Raw genomic sequence first — 19,613 nt, forward strand, 5'->3', positions numbered from 1 at the left:
GTAATATGGACTGATCTGCTCCGTTCCAACAACAGGACAGTACTATGGAGTGATCTGCTCCGTTCCGTCACCAGGACAGTAATATGGAGTGATCTGCTCCGTTCTGTCACCAGGACAGTAATATGGAGTGATCTGCTCCGTTCCAACAACATGACAGTAATATGGAGTGATCTGCTCCGTTCTGTCACCAGGACAGTAATATGGAGTGATCTGCTCCGTTCTGTCACCAGGACAGTAATATGGAGTGATCTGCTCCGTTCTGTCACCAGGACAGTAATATGGAGTGATCTGCTCCGTTCCAACAACAGGACAGTAATATGGAGTGATCTGCTCCGTTCCAACAACAGGACAGTAATATGGAGTGATCTGCTCCGTTCTGTCACCAGGACAGTAATATGGAGTGATCTGCTCCGTTCTGTCACCAGGACAGTAATATGGAGTGATCTGCTCCGTTCCAACACCAGGACAGTAATATGGAGTGATCTGCTCCGTTCTGTCACCAGGACAGTAATATGGAGTGATCTGCTCCGTTCTGTCACCAGGACAGTAATATGGAGTGATCTGCTCCGTTCCGCCACCAGGACAGTAATATGGAGTGATCTGCTCTGTTCTGTCACCAGGACAGTACTATGGAGTGATCTGCTCCGTTCCGTCACCAGGACAGTAATATGGAGTGATCTGCTCCGTTCCAACAACAGGACAGTAATATGGAGTGATCTGCTCCGTTCTGTCACCAGGACAGTATTATGGAGTGATCTGCTCCGTTCTGTCACCAGGACAGTAATATGGAGTGATCTGCTCCGTTCTGTCATCAGGACAGTAATATGGAGTGATCTGCTCCGTTCTGTCACCAGGACAGTAATATGGAGTGATCTGCTCTGTTCTGTCAACAGGACAGTAATATGGAGTGATCTGCTCCGTTCTGTCACCAGGACAGTAATATGGAGTGATCTGCTCCGTTCTGTCACCAGGACAGTAATATGGAGTGATCTGCTCTGTTCTGTCACCAGGACAGTAATATGGAGTGATCTGCTCCGATCTGTCACCAGGACAGTAATATGGAGTGATCTGCTCCGATCTGTCACCAGGACAGTAATATGTAGTGATCTGCTCCGTTCTGTCACCAGGACAGTAATATGGAGTGATCTGCTCCGTTCTGTCACCAGGACAGTAATATGTAGTGATCTGCTCCGTTCTGTCAACAGGACAGTAATATGGAGTGATCTGCTCCGTTCTGTCACCAGGACAGTACTATGGAGTGATCTGCTCCGTTCCAACAACAGGACAGTAATATGTAGTGATCTGCTCCGTTCTGTCACCAGGACAGTAATATGTAGTGCACTCCTTTTGACCAGGGCCCATATGAAAGTATTGCCCAATGTAGGGAATAGGATGGCATTTGGGTCTAAGCCGAGATGATTTGATATGATATGAGGATACAGTGTTGTACAGTGCTATACAGTACGGTAGTGTGAGGATGAGTGATCATATATGCCTCAGCATAACACATGAGCTCCCGAGTGGGGCAGCGGTCAAAGGCACTGCATCTCAGTGCTAGAGGCGCACCGCAGACACCCTGGTTCGATTCCAGGCTGTATCACAACTGGCCGTGATTGGGAGTCCCATAGGGCGGTACACAATTGGCCCAGCGTCGCCTTGGTTTTGCCGGTGTAGGCCGTCATTGTAAATTAGAAATTTGTTCTTAAAGGTTACAGTTCAAAAATAGTTTTAAATCTAACTGCACTGTCCAATTTACAGTAGCTATTACAGTGAAAGAATACCATGCTATTGTTTTAGGAGAGTGCACAATTTTGGACATAAATAGTTATTAATTAATAAACAAATTAGGCATATTTGGGTAGTCTTGCTAAAAAAAAATTCACATAAATGCAATGGTTCATTGGATCAGTCTAAAACTTTGCACGTACACTGCTGCCATCTAGTGGCCAAAATGTATATTGCATTTGGGCTGGAATAATACATTATGACCTTTCTCTTGCATTTCAAAGATGATGGTACAAAAAAATTACAACATGGCTATTTTTTTCTTTTGTATTATCTTTTACCAGATCTATTGTGGTATATTCTCCTACGTTCTTTCCACATTTACACAAAGTTTAAAGTGTTTCCTTTCAAATGGTACCAAGAATATGCATTTCCTTGCTTCAGGGCCTGAGCTACAGGCAGTTAGATTTGAGGATGTCATTTCAGGCGAACATTGAAAAAAAGGGGCGGATCCTTTAGGACAACAAAGTCAAGGTATTGGAGTGGCCATCACAAAGCCCTGACTTCATCCTATAGAACATTTATGGGCAGAACTGAAAAAGCGTGTCCAAGCCAGGAGGCCTACAAACCTGACTCAGTTACACCAGCTCTGTCAGGAGGAATGGGCCAAAATTCACCCAACTTATTGTGGGAAGCTTGTGGAAGGCTACCTGAAAACATTTGACCCAAGTTAAACAATTTAAAAGCAATGCTACCAAATACTAATTGAGTGAATGTAAACGTTTGACCCACTGGGAATGTGATGAAAGAAATAAAAGCTGAAATAAATCATTCTCTCTACTATTATTCTGACATTTCACATTCTTAAAATATAGTGGTGATCCTAACTGATGTAAAACAGGGATTTTTTACTAGGATTAAATGTCAGAAATTGCGAAAATCTGAGTTTAAATGTATTTGGCTAAGGGGTATGTAAACTTCCGACTTCAACTGTATATAGTGTACTACTTTTGACCACAACCTCCATAGGACTCTGGTGAAAATAGGTTCCCTACATAGAGTGCCACTTGGGACGCCGTCACGGAGTGAAGACGCAGGATATGATTGGACGGAGCGTTCTGATAGGTAGATCGAGTGTCAAGCAGGAAGTGCTCGCGAGCTGACACAGGACACGGAGGTCAATCACAGAGGTTACAAAGACACAGAACATGACTGAACTGAGCAGACAGCCAGGGAGAGATTAGATAAACGTGATCTGTCACACACGACAAGATACTGTAGGTCACTCCATTTCCAATTCAGACATTGAAAAGCGTATCGGAATTTAATCTAAATATTAATCAAATCAAAGTTTATTTGTCACGTGCGCTGAATACAACAGGTGTAGTAGACCTTACAGTAAAATGCTGAATACAACAGGTGTAGTAGACCTTACAGTGAAATGCTGAATACAACAGGTGTAGTAGACCTTACAGTAAAATGCTGAATACAACAGGTGTAGTAGACCTTACAGTGAAATGCTGAATACAACAGGTGTAGTAGACCTTACATTAAAATGCTGAATACAACAGGTGTAGTAGACCTTACAGTAAAATGCTGAATACAACAGGTGTAGTAGACCTTACAGTAAAATGCTGAATACAACAGGTGTAGTAGACCTTACAGTAAAATGCTGAATACAACAGGTGTAGTAGACCTTACAGTAAAATGCTGAATACAACAGGTGTAGTAGACCTTACAGTGAAATGCTGAATACAACAGGTGTAGTAGACCTTACAGTAAAATGCTGAATACAACAGGTGTAGTAGACCTTACAGTGAAATGCTGAATACAACAGGTGTAGTAGACCTAACAGTGAAATGCTGAATACAACAGGTGTAGTAGACCTTACAGTGAAATGCTGAATACAACAGGTGTAGTAGACCTAACAGTGAAATGCTGAATACAACAGGTGTAGTAGACCTTACAGTGAAATGCTGAATATAACAGGTGTAGTAGACCTTACAGTGAAATGCTGAATACAACAGGTGTAGTAGACCTTACAGTAAAATGCTGAATACAACAGGTGTAGTAGACCTTACAGTGAAATGCTGAATACAACAGGTGTAGTAGACCTTACAGTGAAATGCTGAATACAACAGGTGTAGTAGACCTCACAGTAAAATGCTGAATACAACAGGTGTAGTAGACCTCACAGTGAAATGCTGAATACAACAGGTGTAGTAGACCTCACAGTGAAATGCTGAATACAACAGGTGTAGTAGACCTTACAGTGAAATGCTGAATACAACAGGTAGAACTTACAGTGAAATGCTGAATACAACAGGTGTAGTAGACCTTACAGTGAAATGCTGAATACAACAGGTAGAACTTACAGTGAAATGCTGAATACAACAGGTGTAGTAGACCTTACAGTGAAATGCTGAATACAACAGGTGTAGTAGACCTTACAGTGAAATGCTGAATACAACAGGTGTAGTAGACCTAACAGTGAAATGCTGAATACAACAGGTGTAGTAGACCTTACAGTAAAATGCTGAATACAACAGGTGTAGTAGACCTTACAGTGAAATGCTGAATACAACAGGTGTAGTAGACCTTACATTAAAATGCTGAATACAACAGGTGTAGTAGACCTTACAGTAAAATGCTGAATACAACAGGTGTAGTAGACCTTACAGTAAAATGCTGAATACAACAGGTGTAGTAGACCTTACAGTGAAATGCTGAATACAACAGGTGTAGTAGACCTTACAGTAAAATGCTGAATACAACAGGTGTAGTAGACCTTACAGTGAAATGCTGAATACAACAGGTGTAGTAGACCTAACAGTGAAATGCTGAATACAACAGGTGTAGTAGACCTTACAGTGAAATGCTGAATACAACAGGTGTAGTAGACCTAACAGTGAAATGCTGAATACAACAGGTGTAGTAGACCTTACAGTGAAATGCTGAATACAACAGGTGTAGTAGACCTTACAGTGAAATGCTGAATACAACAGGTGTAGTAGACCTTACAGTAAAATGCTGAATACAACAGGTGTAGTAGACCTTACAGTGAAATGCTGAATACAACAGGTGTAGTAGACCTTACAGTGAAATGCTGAATACAACAGGTGTAGTAGACCTCACAGTGAAATGCTGAATACAACAGGTGTAGTAGACCTTACAGTGAAATGCTGAATACAACAGGTAGAAAAGTGAAATGCTGAATACAACAGGTGTAGTAGACCTTACAGTGAAATGCTGAATACAACAGGTAGAACTTACAGTGAAATGCTGAATACAACAGGTGTAGTAGACCTTACAGTGAAATGCTGAATACAACAGGTGTAGTAGACCTTACAGTGAAATGCTGAATACAACAGGTGTAGTAGACCTAACAGTGAAATGCTGAATACAACAGGTGTAGTAGACCTTACAGTGAAATGCTGAATACAACAGGTGTAGTAGACCTTACAGTGAAATGCTGAATACAACAGGTGTAGTAGACCTTACAGTAAAATGCTGAATACAACAGGTGTAGTAGACCTTACAGTGAAATGCTGAATACAACAGGTGTAGTAGACCTTACAGTGAAATGCTGAATACAACAGGTGTAGTAGACCTCACAGTAAAATGCTGAATACAACAGGTGTAGTAGACCTCACAGTGAAATGCTGAATACAACAGGTGTAGTAGACCTCACAGTGAAATGCTGAATACAACAGGTGTAGTAGACCTTACAGTGAAATGCTGAATACAACAGGTAGAACTTACAGTGAAATGCTGAATACAACAGGTGTAGTAGACCTCACAGTGAAATGCTGAATACAACAGGTGTATTAGACCTTACAGTAAAATGCTGAATACAACAGGTGTAGTAGACCTCACAGTAAAATGCTGAATACAACAGGTGTAGTAGACCTTACAGTGAAATGCTGAATACAACAGGTGTAGTAGACCTTACAGTGAAATGCTGAATACAACAGGTGTAGTAGACCTCACAGTGAAATGCTGAATACAACAGGTGTAGTAGACCTTACAGTAAAATGCTGAATACAACAGGTGTAGTAGACCTTACAGTGAAATGCTGAATACAACAGGTAGTAGTAGACCTTACAGTGAAATGCTGAATACAACAGGTGTAGTAGACCTTACAGTGAAATGCTGAATACAACAGGTGTAGTAGACCTTACAGTGAAATGCTGAATACAACAGGTGTAGTAGACCTTACAGTGAAATGCTGAATACAACAGGTGTAGTAGACCTTACAGTGAAATGCTGAATACAACAGGTGTAGTAGACCTTACAGTGAAATGCTGAATACAACAGGTGTAGTAGACCTTACAGTGAAATGCTGAATACAACAGGTGTAGTAGACCTTACAGTGAAATGCTGAATACAACAGGTGTAGTAGACCTTACAGTAAAATGCTGAATACAACAGGTGTAGTAGACCTTACAGTGAAATGCTGAATACAACAGGTGTAGTAGACCTTACAGTGAAATGCTGAATACAACAGGTGTAGTAGACCTTACAGTGAAATGCTGAATACAACAGGTGTAGTAGACCTTACAGTAAAATGCTGAATACAACAGGTGTAGTAGACCTTACAGTGAAATGCTGAATACAACAGGTGTAGTAGACCTTACAGTGAAATGCTGAATACAACAGGTGTAGTAGACCTTACAGTGAAATGCTGAATACAACAGGTGTAGTAGACCTTACAGTAAAATGCTGAATACAACAGGTGTAGTAGACCTTACAGTAAAATGCTGAATACAACAGGTGTAGTAGACCTTACAGTGAAATGCTGAATACAACAGGTGTAGTAGACCTTACAGTGAAATGCTGAATACAACAGGTGTAGTAGACCTTACAGTGAAATGTTGAATACAACAGGTGTAGTAGACCTTACAGTGAAATGCTGAATACAACAGGTGTAGTAGACCTTACAGTAAAATGCTGAATACAACAGGTGTAGTAGACCTTACAGTGAAATGCTGAATACAACAGGTGTAGTAGACCTTACAGTGAAATGCTGAATACAACAGGTGTAGTAGACCTTACAGTGAAATGCTGAATACAACAGGTGTAGTAGACCTCACAGTGAAATGCTGAATACAACAGGTGTAGTAGACCTTACAGTGAAATGCTGAATACAACAGGTAGAACTTACAGTGAAATGCTGAATACAACAGGTGTAGTAGACCTTACAGTAAAATGCTGAATACAACAGGTGTAGTAGACCTTACAGTGAAATGCTGAATACAACAGGTGTAGTAGACCTTACAGTGAAATGCTGAATACAACAGGTGTAGTAGACCTTACAGTGAAATGCTGAATACAACAGGTGTAGTAGACCTCACAGTGAAATGCTGAATACAACAGGTGTAGTAGACCTTACAGTGAAATGCTGAATACAACAGGTAGAACTTACAGTGAAATGCTGAATACAACAGGTGTAGTAGACCTTACAGTAAAATGCTGAATACAACAGGTGTAGTAGACCTTACAGTGAAATGCTGAATACAACAGGTGTAGTAGACCTTACAGTAAAATGCTGAATACAACAGGTGTAGTAGACCTTACAGTGAAATGCTGAATACAACAGGTGTAGTAGACCTCACAGTGAAATGCTGAATACAACAGGTGTAGTAGACCTTACAGTGAAATGCTGAATACAACAGGTGTAGTAGACCTTACAGTGAAATGCTGAATACAACAGGTGTAGTAGACCTTACAGTAAAATGCTGAATACAACAGGTGTAGTAGACCTTACAGTGAAATGCTGAATACAACAGGTGTAGTAGACCTTACAGTGAAATGCTGAATACAACAGGTGTAGTAGACCTTACAGTAAAATGCTGAATACAACAGGTGTAGTAGACCTTACAGTGAAATGCTGAATACAACAGGTGTAGTAGACCTTACAGTGAAATGCTGAATACAACAGGTGTAGTAGACCTTACAGTGAAATGCTGAATACAACAGGTGTAGTAGACCTCACAGTGAAATGCTGAATACAACAGGTGTAGTAGACCTTACAGTAAAATGCTGAATACAACAGGTGTAGTAGACCTTACAGTGAAATGCTGAATACAACAGGTGTAGTAGACCTTACAGTAAAATGCTGAATACAACAGGTGTAGTAGACCTTACAGTAAAATGCTGAATACAACAGGTGTAGTAGACCTTACAGTGAAATGCTGAATACAACAGGTGTAGTAGACCTTACAGTGAAATGCTGAATACAACAGGTGTAGTAGACCTTACAGTGAAATGTTGAATAAAACAGGTGTAGTAGACCTTACAGTGAAATGCTGAATACAACAGGTGTAGTAGACCTTACAGTAAAATGCTGAATACAACAGGTGTAGTAGACCTTACAGTGAAATGCTGAATACAACAGGTGTAGTAGACCTTACAGTGAAATGCTGAATACAACAGGTGTAGTAGACCTTACAGTGAAATGCTGAATACAACAGGTGTAGTAGACCTTACAGTGAAATGCTGAATACAACAGGTGTAGTATACCTTACAGTGAAATGCTGAATACAACAGGTGTAGTAGACCTTACAGTAAAATGCTGAATACAACAGGTGTAGTAGACCTTACAGTAAAATGCTGAATACAACAGGTGTAGTAGACCTTACAGTGAAATGCTGAATACAACAGGTGTAGTAGACCTTACAGTGAAATGCTGAATACAACAGGTGTAGTAGACCTTACAGTGAAATGCTGAATACAACAGGTGTAGTAGACCTTACAGTGAAATGCTGAATACAACAGGTGTAGTAGACCTTACAGTGAAATGCTGAATACAACAGGTGTAGTAGACCTTACAGTGAAATGCTGAATACAACAGGTGTAGTAGACCTTACAGTGAAATGCTGAATACAACAGGTGTAGTAGACCTTACAGTGAAATGCTGAATACAACAGGTGTAGTAGACCTTACAGTGAAATGCTGAATACAACAGGTGTAGTAGACCTTACAGTAAAATGCTGAATACAACAGGTGTAGTAGACCTTACAGTAAAATGCTGAATACAACAGGTGTTGACCTTACAGTAAAATGCTGAATACAACAGGTGTAGTAGACCTTACAGTGAAATGCTGAATACAACAGGTGTAGTAGACCTTACAGTGAAATGCTGAATACAACAGGTGTAGTAGACCTTACAGTGAAATGCTGAATACAACAGGTGTAGTAGACCTTACAGTGAAATGCTGAATACAACAGGTGTAGTAGACCTTACAGTGAAATGCTGAATACAACAGGTGTAGTAGACCTTACAGTGAAATGCTGAATACAACAGGTGTAGTAGACCTTACAGTAAAATGCTGAATACAACAGGTGTAGTAGACCTTACAGTGAAATGCTGAATACAACAGGTGTAGTAGACCTTACAGTGAAATGCTGAATACAACAGGTGTAGTAGACCTTACAGTGAAATGCTGAATACAACAGGTGTAGTAGACCTTACAGTGAAATGCTGAATACAACAGGTGTATTAGACCTTACAGTGAAATGCTGAATACAACAGGTGTAGTAGACCTCACAGTGAAATGCTGAATACAACAGGTGTAGTAGACCTTACAGTGAAATGCTGAATACAACAGGTGTAGTAGACCTTACAGTGAAATGCTGAATACAACAGGTGTAGTAGACCTTACAGTGAAATGCTGAATACAACAGGTGTAGTAGACCTTACAGTGAAATGCTGAATACAACAGGTGTAGTAGACCTTACAGTGAAATGCTGAATACAACAGGTGTAGTAGACCTTACAGTGAAATGCTGAATACAACAGGTGTAGTAGACCTTACAGTGAAATGCTGAATACAACAGGTGTAGTAGACCTTACAGTGAAATGCTGAATACAACAGGTGTAGTAGACCTTACAGTGAAATGCTGAATACAACAGGTGTAGTAGACCTTACAGTGAAATGCTGAATACAACAGGTGTAGTAGACCTTACAGTGAAATGCTGAATACAACAGGTGTAGTAGACCTTACAGTAAAATGCTGAATACAACAGGTGTAGTAGACCTTACAGTAAAATGCTGAATACAACAGGTGTTGACCTTACAGTAAAATGCTGAATACAACAGGTGTAGTAGACCTTACAGTGAAATGCTGAATACAACAGGTGTAGTAGACCTTACAGTGAAATGCTGAATACAACAGGTGTAGTAGACCTTACAGTGAAATGCTGAATACAACAGGTGTAGTAGACCTTACAGTAAAATGCTGAATACAACAGGTGTAGTAGACCTTACAGTAAAATGCTGAATACAACAGGTGTTGACCTTATAGTAAAATGCTGAATACAACAGGTGTAGTAGACCTTACAGTGAAATGCTGAATACAACAGGTGTAGTAGACCTTACAGTGAAATGCTGAATACAACAGGTGTAGTAGACCTTACAGTGAAATGCTGAATACAACAGGTGTAGTAGACCTTACAGTGAAATGCTGAATACAACAGGTGTATTAGACCTTACAGTGAAATGCTGAATACAACAGGTGTAGTAGACCTTACAGTGAAATGCTGAATACAACAGGTGTAGTAGACCTTACAGTGAAATGCTGAATACAACAGGTGTAGTAGACCTTACAGTGAAATGCTGAATACAACAGGTGTAGTAGACCTTACAGTGAAATGCTGAATACAACAGGTGTAGTAGACCTTACAGTGAAATGCTGAATACAACAGGTGTAGTAGACCTTACAGTGAAATGCTGAATACAACAGGTGTAGTAGACCTTACAGTGAAATGCTGAATACAACAGGTGTAGTAGACCTTACAGTGAAATGCTGAATACAACAGGTGTAGTAGACCTTACAGTGAAATGCTGAATACAACAGGTGTAGTAGACCTTACAGTGAAATGCTGAATACAACAGGTGTAGTAGACCTTACAGTGAAATGCTGAATACAACAGGTGTAGTAGACCTTACAGTGAAATGCTGAATACAACAGGTGTAGTAGACCTTACAGTAAAATGCTGAATACAACAGGTGTAGTAGACCTTACAGTAAAATGCTGAATACAACAGGTGTTGACCTTACAGTAAAATGCTGAATACAACAGGTGTAGTAGACCTTACAGTGAAATGCTGAATACAACAGGTGTAGTAGACCTTACAGTGAAATGCTGAATACAACAGGTGTAGTAGACCTTACAGTGAAATGCTGAATACAACAGGTGTAGTAGACCTTACAGTGAAATGCTGAATACAACAGGTGTAGTAGACCTTACAGTGAAATGCTGAATACAACAGGTGTAGTAGACCTTACAGTGAAATGCTGAATACAACAGGTGTAGTAGACCTTACAGTAAAATGCTGAATACAACAGGTGTAGTAGACCTTACAGTGAAATGCTGAATACAACAGGTGTAGTAGACCTTACAGTGAAATGCTGAATACAACAGGTGTAGTAGACCTTACAGTGAAATGCTGAATACAACAGGTGTAGTAGACCTTACAGTGAAATGCTGAATACAACAGGTGTATTAGACCTTACAGTGAAATGCTGAATACAACAGGTGTAGTAGACCTTACAGTGAAATGCTGAATACAACAGGTGTAGTAGACCTTACAGTGAAATGCTGAATACAACAGGTGTAGTAGACCTTACAGTGAAATGCTGAATACAACAGGTGTAGTAGACCTTACAGTGAAATGCTGAATACAACAGGTGTAGTAGACCTTACAGTGAAATGCTGAATACAACAGGTGTAGTAGACCTTACAGTGAAATGCTGAATACAACAGGTGTAGTAGACCTTACAGTGAAATGCTGAATACAACAGGTGTAGTAGACCTTACAGTGAAATGCTGAATACAACAGGTGTAGTAGACCTTACAGTGAAATGCTGAATACAACAGGTGTAGTAGACCTTACAGTGAAATGCTGAATACAACAGGTGTAGTAGACCTTACAGTGAAATGCTGAATACAACAGGTGTAGTAGACCTTACAGTGAAATGCTGAATACAACAGGTGTAGTAGACCTTACAGTGAAATGCTGAATACAACAGGTGTAGTAGACCTTACAGTGAAATGCTGAATACAACAGGTGTAGTAGACCTTACAGTGAAATGCTGAATACAACAGGTGTAGTAGACCTTACAGTGAAATGCTGAATACAACAGGTGTAGTAGACCTTACAGTGAAATGCTGAATACAACAGGTGTAGTAGACCTTACAGTGAAATGCTGAATACAACAGGTGTAGTAGACCTTACAGTAAAATGCTGAATACAACAGGTGTAGTAGACCTTACAGTGAAATGCTGAATACAACAGGTGTAGTAGACCTTACAGTAAAATGCTTACTTACAGGCTCTAACCAATAGTGCAAAAAAGCTATTTAGGTGAACAATAGATAAGTAAAGAAATAAAAACAACAGTAAAAAGACAGTGAAAACAGTAGAGAGGCTATATACAGTAGAGAGGCTATATACAGTAGAGAGGCTATATACAGTAGAGAGGCTATATACAGTAGAGAGGCTATATACAGTAGAGATTCTATATACAGTAGAGATGCTATATACAGTAGAGAGGCTATATACAGTAGAGAGGCTATATAGAGTAGTGAGGCTATATACAGTAGAGAGGCTATATACAGTAGAGAGGCAATATACAGTAGAGAGGCTATATACAGTAGAGAGGCTATATACAGTAGAGAGGCTATATACAGTAGAGAGGCTTTATACAGTAGAGATTCTATATACAGTAGAGAGGCTATATACAGTAGAGAGGCTATATACAGTAGAGAGGCTATATACAGTAGAGATTCTATATACAGTAGAGAGGCTATATACAGTAGAGAGGCTATATACAGTAGAGAGGCTTTATACAGTAGAGATTCTATATACAGTAGAGAGGCTATATACAGTAGAGAGGCTATATACAGTAGAGAGGCTATATACAGTAGAGAGGCTATATACAGTAGAGATTCTATATACAGTAGAGAGGCTATATACAGTAGAGAGGCTATATACAGTAGAGAGGCTTTATACAGTAGAGATTCTATATACAGTAGAGAGGCTATATACAGTAGAGAGGCTATATACAGTAGAGAGGCTATATACAGTAGAGAGGCTTTATACAGTAGAGATTCTATATACAGTAGAGAGGCTATATACAGTAGAGAGGCTATATACAGTAGAGAGGCTATATACAGTAGAGAGGCACTATACAGTAGAGAGGTTATATACAGTAGCAAGGCTATATACAGACACAGGTTAGTCAGGCTGATTGAGGGTAATATGTACATGTAGATATGGTTAAAGTGACTATGCATATATAATGAACAGAGAGTAGCAGTAGCGTAAAAGAGGGGTTGGTGGGTGGTGGGACACAATGCAGATAGCCCGGTTAGCCAATGTGCTGGAGCTCTGGTTGGTCGGGCCAATTGAGGTAGTATGTACATGAGTGTATAGTTAAAGTGACTGTGCATATATGATAAACAGACAGTAGCAGTAGCTGAAAAGGCATTAAATGTGAAGTCTAACGTAGACCTTATCAATCCACATTTATCAAACGTGGAAGACACATTCAACACCTTGACTGTAAGAAAAGTCCTATATTGTCTGAAGAGAAGACATTACACCACCGTGCGCCAACGCACAGAGACGACGTCTCCTTAAAATACTCTTTTAAGCGGGAGAATGATCAGTAACTCCACATCTTTAAAGGAGAAGCTCTGTGATAAATAAAAGAGCGACCCCCCCCCCCCCCACACACACACGGGGGTGCCCCCCCCCACACACACACGGGGGTCATGTGGTGTGAAACACCTGGAACAACTAGACGAGCTGGAACGCTCTCCGTTTAGTCTACGGTTGAACACGTTCCTAAAATACTGTGTTTTCCGTGGATCGTTCTCCTCCGTGGCGTTAATTACAGTGATTTTCTCCTCCCGTTGTCAAGGTGACGCCCAGTGTTCCGCTCGCCGGGGTTGGTCCAAAATGGCATCCTGTTCTCTATACAGTGCACTATATTTGAACAGGGTGTATAGGGCTGTGGTAGTGCACTATATAGGGAACAGGGTGGCGTTTTTAGGACGCACAGCCAGCGAGTTCTGTGGTTATGACAGGGTGTAATTAAGAAGGAGCAGTTAATACTATGGCCTGTACGGTGTGGGATAATTACTGGACTTGACCCTGTTCTGTGTCTGTACAGGTCAGCCTGTCATTCAGAGGGTCTTGTCACGTTCACATAATAACAGTAATCCCATAGCATCACTTACACATCACTTACTGCTGGTGTTCAGTGTGTGTGTGACGCTACGGTCACAAGACGCAGGCCTCCTAATTGTCCCTAGAATTTCTAAGCAAACAGCTGGAGGCAGGGCTTTCTCCTATAGAGCTCCATTTTTATGGAATGATCTGCCTACCCATGGTACCCATGGTCTGCCTACTTAAAGGTTGAGACTGAGGTTGCATCTTTCACATGGGTAAGACGCAACCTCAGTCTCAACCTTTAAGTCTTTACTGAAGACTCATCTTTTCAGTGGGTCATATGAGGAGTGTGAAGGTGAACGGAAAGGCTCTGGAGCAACGAACCGCCCTTGCTGTCTCTGCCTGGCCGGTTCCCCTCTTTCCACTGGGATTCTCTGCCTCTAACCCTATTACAGGGGCTGAGTCACTGGCTTACTGGTGCTCTTTCATGCCGTCTCTAGGAAGGGTGCGTCACTTGAGTGGGTTGAGTCACTGATGTGATCTTCCTGTCTGGGTTGGCGCCCCCCCCTTGGGTTGTGCCATGGCGGAGATCTCTTTGGGCTATACTCTGCCTTGTCTCAGGATGGTAAGTTGGTGGTTGAAGATATCCCTCTAGTGGTGTGGGGGCTGTGCTTTGGCAAAGTGGGTGGGGTTATATCCTTCTGTTTGGCCCTGTCCGGAGGTATCATCGGATGGGGCCACAGTGTCTCCTGACCCCTCCTGTCTCAGGCTCCAGTATTTATTCTGCAGTAGTTCATGTGTCGGGGTGCTAGGGTCAGTTTGTTATATCTGGAGTACTCCTCCTGTCTTATCCGGTGTCCTGTGTGAATTTAAGTATGCTCTCTCTCTTTCTCTCTCTCGGAGGACCAGAGCCCTAGGACCATGCCTCAGGACTACCTGACATGATGACTCCTTGCTGTCCCCAGTCCACCCTGACCGTGCTACTGCTCCAGTTTCAACTGTTCTGCCTGCGGCTATGGAATCCTGACCTGTTCACCGGACGTGCTACCTGTCCTAGACCTGCTGTTTTCATCTCTCTAGAGACAGCAGGAGTGGTAGAGATACTCTGAATGATTGGCTATGAAAAGCCAACTGACATTTACTCCTGAGATGCTGACTTGCTGCACCCTCGACAACTACTGTGATTATTATTATTTGACCATGCTGGTCATTTATGAACATTTGAACATCTTGGGCATGTTCTGTTATAATCTCCACCCGACACAGCCGGAAGAGGACTGGCCACCCCTCATAGCCTGGTTCCTCTCTAGGTTTCTTCCTAGGTTTTGGCCTTTCTAGGGAGATTTTCCTAGCCACTGTGCTTCTACACCTGCATTGCTTGCTGTTTGGGGTTTTAGGCTGGGTTTCTGTACAGCACTTTGAGATATCAGCTGATGTACGAAGGGCTATATAAATACATTTGATTTGATTTGATGTGCGTGTCTGTTTTGTGTGTGTGTGTGTGTGTTTATGTATGTTTGTGTGTCTGTGTTTGTGTGTGTGTGTGTGTGTGTGTGTGTGTGTGTGTGTGTGTGTATGTGTGTGTGTGTGTGTGTGTGTGTGTGTGTGTGTGTGTGTGTGTGTGTGTGTGTGTGTGTGTGTGTGTGTGTGTGTGTGTGTGTGCCTGTGTTTGTGTGTGTATGTGTGACTAGATAGTCAACTGTGATTATTAGTTTAGTTCAAATGAATTAAACATTTAAATGATGATATTATATGATATATTATTGTATTTTAGATGACCACTATCTGTACTCTGGTACTACTTGAAGAAAACGCACAAACATTGTACTATAGAGCACCTTGAGATGCTGATGAAAGACGGGCTATGAATACATCTGATTTGATTTCATTCTCTGAAGATGAGTTAGGTTAGCAGTTACCCAGAGAGCTGAATAAACCCAGCTTCCAGACAGACTCGCAAGAGAGATAGTCAAAGTGCACAGTTTATTAATGAATCAGACAGCTGTTATCACTACAACCCTCTCCAGGGTTTATTAATGAATCAGACAGCTGTTATTACTACGACCCTCTCCAGGGTTTATTAATGAATCAGACAGCTGTTATTACTACGACCCTCTCCAGGGTTTATTAATGAATCAGACAGCTGTTATTACTACGACCCTCTCCAGGGTTTATTAATGAATCAGACAGCTGTTATTACTACGATCCTCTCCAGGGTTTATTAATGAATCAGACAGCTGTTATTACTCTCCAGGGTTTATTAATGAATCAGACAGCTGTTATTACTACGACCCTCTCCAGGGTTTATTAATGAATCAGACAGCTGTTATTACTACGACCCTCTCCAGGGTTTATTAATGAATCAGACAGCTGTTATTACTACGATCCTCTCCAGGGTTTATTAATGAATCAGACAGCTGTTATTACTACGACCCTCTCCAGGGTTTATTAATGAATCAGACAGCTGTTATTACTACAACCCTCTCCAGGGTTTATTAATGAATCAGACAGCTGTTATTACTACGACCCTCTCCAGGGTTTATTAATGAATCAGACAGCTGTTATTACTACGACCCTCTCCAGGGTTTATTAATGAATCAGACAGCTGTTGGTGTGTTGTGGAAGCCTGCAGCGTTCCATGATACTTGATGATTCCCTATGGAGACAGCCATGTTTTTGATCCCAATCACTTTCAGTTTTATAAAGGAACACCATCGACCTTTTCTCACGACTGTCGTCCATCTCATCATACCTATTCCCTTATGCCGTCTTACCTTATGCCGTACATTATAAAGATATACCTGGATTTATATCAGGAACCGTCGAGTAGGTTGTTCCCATTCCCCTCTGTCAGAATACAACGCATCTTCAATATGAAGTGATGAAAGTTGATATTGGGGACAGAGCGCATCTGTCGCTTCCTCAGATATTTACCCGTGAGAGTTATTATTGTGGGAAAATAAAGGGTCGTGCTCTGTGCCAGGTTCAGGTGCCTCAGCCATCTCACGAGTCTCAGATGAGATGTATATAAAACCAGATCCCTTCCTCTCTCTCTGCTCCTCCTCCGCTCTCTCCTCTTATTCCTCCACCCACAGCCGTGGTGTGTGTATACCCCTGGCTCTACCTGTACCCCCCTCCCCGTTCCGAGGGTAATAACACCAGATACCCCTGCCTCTACCTCTACCTCTACCTCTACCTCTCCTCTACCTCTACCTCTACCCCCCTGTTCCGATGGTAATAACACCAAATACCCCTGCCTCTACCTCTACCTCTACCTCTACCCCCCGTTCCAATGGTAATAACACCTCATACCCCTGCCTCTACCTCTACCCCCCCCCCTGTTCCGATGGTAATAACACCCCATACCCCTGCCTCTACCTCTACCTCTACCCCCTGTTCCGATGGTAATAACACCCCATACCCCTGCCTCTACCTCTACCTCTACCTCTACCCCCCCATTCCGATGGTAATAACACCCCATACCCCTGCCTCTACCTCTACCTCTAACCCCCCTGTTCCGATGGTAACAACACCCCATACCCCTGCCTCTACCTCTACCTCTACCCCCCCAGGTTCCGATGGTAATAACACCCCATACCCCTGCCTCTACCTCTACCTCCCCCCTGTTCCGATGGTAACAACACCCCATACCCCTCCCTCTCCCTCTACCCCCGTTCCGATGGTAACAACACCCCATACCCCTCCCCTCCCTCTACCCCCGTTCCGATGGTAACAACACCCCATACCTCTCCCTCTCCTCTACCCCCGTTCCGATGGTAACAACACCCCATACCCCTCCCTCTCCCTCTACCTCTCCCCCCCGTTCCGATGGTAACAACACCCCATACCCCTCCCTCTCCCTCTACCCCCCGTTCCGATGGTAACAACACCCCATACCCCTCCCTCTCACTCTACCCCCCCGTTCCGATGGTAACAACACCCCATACCTCTACCTCTACCCCCCCGTTCCGATGGTAATAACACCCCATACCCCTGCCTCTACCTCTACCTCTAACCCCCCGTTCCGATGGTAACAACACCCCATACCCCTGCCTCTACCTCTACCTCTACCCCCCCCAGGTTCCGATGGTAATAACACCCCATACCCCTGCCTCTACCTCTACCTCTACCCCCCTGTTCCGATGGTAACAACACCCCATACCCTCCCTCTCCCTCTACCCCCCCGTTCCGATGGTAACAACACCCCATACCCCTCCCTCTCCCTCTACCCCCCGTTCCGATGGTAACAACACCCCATACCTCTCCCTCTCCCTCTACCCCCGTTCCGATGGTAACAACACCCCATACCCCTCCTCTCCCTACCCTGCCCCCGTTCCGATGGTAACAACACCCCATACCCCTCCCTCTCCCTCTACCCCCCCGTTCCGATGGTAACAACACCCCATACCCCTCCCTCTCCCTCTCCTCTACCCCCCGTTCCGATGGTAACAACACCCCATACCCCTCCCTCTCCCTCTACCCCCCGTTCCGATGGTAACAACACCCCATACCCCTCCCTCTCCCTCTACCCCCCGTTCCGATGGTAACAACACCCCATACCCCTCCCTCTCCCTCTCCCTCTACCCCCCGTTCCGATGGTAACAACACCCCATACCTCTCCCTCTCCCTCTACCCCCCGTTCCGATGGTAACAACACCCCATACCTCTCCCTCTCCCTCTCCCTCCCCCCGTTCCGATGGTAACAACACCCCATACCCCTCCCTCTCCCTCTACCCCCGTTCGATGGTAACAACACCCCATACCCCTCCCTCTACCTCTACCCCCGTTCCGATGGTAACAACACCCCATACCTCTCCCTCTCCCTCTACCCCCCGTTCCGATGGTAACAACACCCCATACCCCTCCTCTCCCTCTACCCCCCGTTCCGATGGTAACAATACCCCATACCTCTCCCTCTCCCTCTACCCCCCCGTTCCGATGGTAACAACACCCCATACCCCTCCCTCTCCCTCTACCCCCCGTTCCGATGGTAACAACACCCCATACCCCTCCCTCTCCCTCTACCTCTACCCCCCCCGATGGTAACAATACCCCATACCTCTCCCTCTCCCTCTACCCCCCCGATGGTAACAACACCCCATACCCCCTCCCTCTCCCTCTACCCCCGTTCCGATGGTAACAACACCCCATACCCTCCCTCTCCCTCTACCCCCCGTTCCGATGGTAACAACACCCCATACCCCTCCCTCTCCCTCTACCTCTACCCCCGTTCGATGGTAACAATACCCCATACCTCTCCCTCTCCCTCTACCCCCCCGTTCCGATGGTAACAACACCCCATACCCCTCCCTCTCCCTCCGATGGTAACCACCCCTACCCCTCCCTCCCTCCCCCCGTTCCGATGGTAACAACACCCCATACCTCTCCCTCTCCCTCTACCCCCCCCCGTTCCGATGGTAACAACACCCCACACCCCTCCCTCTCCCTCTACCCCCCGTTCCGATGGTAACAACACCCCATACCCCTCTCCTCTACCCCCCCTCTACCCTCCCTCTCCCTCTACCCCCCGTTCCGATGGTAACAACACCCCATACCCCTCCCTCTCCCTCCCCCCCCCCGTTCCGATGGTAACAACACCCCATACCCCTCCCTCTCCTCTACTACCCCCCCGTTCCGATGGTAACAACACCCCATACCCCTCCTCTCTCCTCTACCTCTACCCCCCGTTCCGATGGTAACAACACCCCA

Source organism: Oncorhynchus nerka, linkage group LG8 (genome assembly GCF_034236695.1).
Source record: "Oncorhynchus nerka isolate Pitt River linkage group LG8, Oner_Uvic_2.0, whole genome shotgun sequence".
NCBI lineage: Eukaryota > Metazoa > Chordata > Actinopteri > Salmoniformes > Salmonidae > Oncorhynchus > Oncorhynchus nerka.